This window comes from Myotis davidii, unplaced genomic scaffold (assembly GCF_000327345.1).
Source record: "Myotis davidii unplaced genomic scaffold, ASM32734v1 scaffold530, whole genome shotgun sequence".
NCBI lineage: Eukaryota > Metazoa > Chordata > Mammalia > Chiroptera > Vespertilionidae > Myotis > Myotis davidii.
The window spans coordinates 544451-548256 of NW_006282272.1; positions in this window are offsets into that span (position 1 = coordinate 544451).

Here is a 3806-nt window from a genome sequence, read left to right on the forward strand (position 1 = left end):
ATGTTATGTAACCCGGAGAGCGGGGCCAGGTCCGGGCAGCCGATCGGCCTTGCTGTGCAGTGATGGATGCCACCCTCGTGCCCATCTGGCTAGAGACCTGGTTTGGGGAGGAGGGCGGGGGGGAGGCTGAGCTGGCCACCGCCCAGGGCAGCAGGTCTAGGGGCCATTTTCCCCATCTGGCTGGGGTTTCTCGAACCCATTGGGCCTTAGAGTCTGGTGGCAGCAACATGGGGAGCTGGTTAGGGATGGAGACTCTCAGCACCCCCACCCTCACCTCTGGAATCAGCATCTGCATTTGTGGTGGGGGTTTTTGTGGGGTTTTCTGTTTGTTTGTTTGTTTGGTTGCTTGTTTGTTTTCTTAATCCTCACCCGAGGATAGTTTTCCGTTGATTTTTAGGGAGAGAGGAAGGGAGAGGGAAAGACTGAGAGAAACATCGATGTGAGAGAAACACATGGATTGGGGAGGCATGTGCGTCGACCAGGGCCCCGACTAGGGAGGAGCCCACATCCAAGGCACGTGCCCTTGACCGGAATCGAACCCGGGACCCTTCAGTCCGCAGGCCGATGCTCTATCCACTGAGCCACACCGGCCAGGGCAGGTAGCATCCTTTGCATTGTCTTCTGCAGGCTCGCGGGCCTGTTGCTCTGGGCCAGGGATCTCCCTGCGGAGGCCCTTCCCGCCCGTGAACTCAGACAGTCCTCCCGAGCGGGAAGCGAGGAACAATCAGGGCCCATCCACACTGTGACTCCAGCCTGGGGGGTGGGGGGGTGGACAAGCGGCCTAAGAATCCAAAACGTGCTCCCAGGGGGGAGGGGTGGCCACAGGAAGTGCGATCGCCGGGCACGCCCCCAGGCGGAGCTTCAGACGCGCCCCTTTCATCTGCAGGTCGAGCCGGGCCACAGCCGCTCAGGGGCCCCGGGCCGTTTGCACCCCGCCGGGCTCCGTCACAAAGCCTTTGGGGACCGATCAGAAGGGGCCGAAAGGGGAGGGGGGCGGGGGAGCCTGAGAAACAAACGTGGCCCAGGATGCAACGCTCTGCCCGTGCAGGTGGCCTTCTAGAAAGCTCCCCTCCCCACGGGGCGGTGGGAAGCCCCGCCTTTCTCTGTGATTCCTGCGGCCTGGGGGCGGGGAGGGGGGTGAGCAGTGAGCAGGGACCCTGCCCGGGGCGTCTAGTGAAAGGAAAAGAGCGAATTCCTCCTTGGGTTCAGGAGTTCAGCCCGTCAGCAGCCTCCTATGGGGGCTCCCAGAGGGGACTTGGCTATTAAACCAGGTCCCTTCTTTGCTTTTCTTTTTAAATATATTTTTATTGGTCTCAGAGAGGAAGGGAGAGGGAGAGAGAGAAACATCAATGATGAGAATCACGGATCGGCTGCCTCATGCACGCCCCCTACTGGGGATCAAGCCCACAACCCGCGCATGTGCCCTGACTGGAATGGAACCATCAACTCCTGGTTCATAGGTCGGCGCTAACCATTGAGAACCCGGGCCGGGCTAAACCAGGTTCCTTCTATTTCTCTGCTCCCAACCCCTCCTGCTTGCACCGACATGCACACACCACGCAGAGACCAGGCCCTTCCGCGGGGGCAGGGGGCGGGGCAGGTGTACCCGACACCCAGGCAGCCCAGTTCATCTGATAGGAGGCCGTTTCCTTCCACGCCTTTATTTACCGACGAGGACCAGCAGCAGATCTTGAGCCGGGGACCCGATCGCAAGCGCTTTGACCGGGGAGGTGATGTGGAGGCACCAGCAGGGCGTGCGGAGTGAGACTCATGTGTGGCCGGGCACGCTGGCACCTGGGCGAGTGCAGCCTCATCCGTGGCCAAGTCTGCGGGAGAAGGCGGGGCATTTACCCACCAACTTCCGCCCTTGGTGGAGGGCTGTTCCCAGAGCCAGGAGGCCTGTTCCCCGTCAGGGCACAGGCCCGGGTTGTGGCTGGATCCCCAGTGTGAGGCGTGCAGGAGGCAGCCGATCCTTGATTCTCATCATTGATGTTTCTCTCTCTCTCTCCCTTCCTCTCTGACATCAATAAAAACGTATTTTTAAAAAATTATCAAAGAAAGCTTCTTTCCAGGGTCATCTCTTTCAGCAAAGCAGGGGGCAGAATTCCCCCTGAAGGTTCTGAGACTGGTGCCCGCGGTGGCACGGCGCGGGGAGGGGTGCAGGGGCTTTGGCCCAGTGCAGAGCTGCCCTGGGGTGGGCTGGAGGGTCTCATCCTGCTCTGATGGGTGACCTGCCCCTCGCCAGCCTTTCTGCACTGAGGTCACAATTCACGGACACTCCCGCCCTGAGTGGCAGGTCCCCAGGCCTTTGGTCCTTTCATTTCCCACGTCCCCACAGGCTCAGCACACATGCCACCTTCGCTAGGAAACGCGCCCCTTCCTGACACCTTCCCTCCTCCCGCAGGCATTGGCCTTCCATCGCTGCCACACACTCTCACCCTGGGCGAGGCGGAGGGAGGCGGAGCAGGAGTCCCGGGCCAATGGGCATGCTCGCCCACAACTGCATTCTGGGTACCTGGGACCTCAGAACTCCCTGCCCAATAGATTCTGAACCCCCTTTCTTAGTCCATCCTCCTGAGGGCAGACTGTGCCCCCACCACTGTGCCCTGGGGAAGGGGCCCCAGGCACCTGAGGACATGTGTGGGCGAGTGTCTGGTGGTGTGGGATGGGCGCAGGCTGAGGAGAGAGGAAGTCACATGCGGGCCTTGAGCCGGTGCCACTCTCAGTGCCGCCACATTCCAGCTCTGAACTGGTAAAGAAGCGCCAATACAAAAATTCCAAACTTGAACTTGGCTTTCCAGATTGTTATGGAGGTATCTCTGACAAGGTAGGAGGATAGAACATATATTTTTTTAGTGTTTGTTAATTGATTTCAGAGGGAGGAAAGGAGAGAAAGATAGAAACATCAGTGATGAGAGAGAATCATGGACCGGCTGCCTCCTGCACGCCGCACACTGGGGATGGAGCCCACAACCCGGCATGTGCCCTGACCAGGAATCGAACCACCGACCTCCTGGTTCATAGGTTGAGCCACGCCCGCGGGCAGAACGTATTTTATTTAAGAGTTGGTTAGCTTGGTTTAGAACTTTTAAACATGTGGACATATGGTATGTGGACCCGCAAACACTCAGGGCGGCCTATGTTCCGCACACAGGCCACGGTACACAAATGTTTGCTAATGAGTACTGGGCGGGAGCAACAGAAAGAGACTTGGGTGAGTGACACTTCTGGCCGCTGGCCCCGCCTTGTTTTCTGACATGGGGGTGGCAGTGAAGGGGCGCTCAGGACAGGCCCCCCTCCCTTCCTGGGCCTTATCCTCCTTAAAACATATTCATAATCTTGTCCAAACCCTCATTCTCCACGTGGGGAAACTGAGGCCCACAAAGGCCGAGTGGCCTGCTCCCAGGTGAGAGGTGGAGGTGAGCTGGGACCCCGTCCTCCTGCCTCCAATCCCTGGGTTTTCTGGGGCGCTCGCAAGGCAGGGGCCCGAGGGAGCCCCATCCCCGTGGCCACTCGGCGGCCTGCATGAGAAGGGGGAGGGGGACTCCCCGCGTGGCTGAAGCGCCTCCCTCCTTTGTTCTCTGTTAAACCATCCACTCCCCCTGTCCTTTCCCTTCCAGCCTCCAGTGCCAACAGCTCCGCGGGCGGTTACGTCAGCTCGGGTTCGGGGCCTCGTTTCTGGAATCGGGGAGGGGGCGGGGCAGGGACCACACAGCTTTCATCCCGTTTCCCCGGATGGAGTGACGTCGCCCCAACGGCAGGCCAGGACACTGGGGGTGCGGGCTCCTGCCCCACTCGGGCCCCCG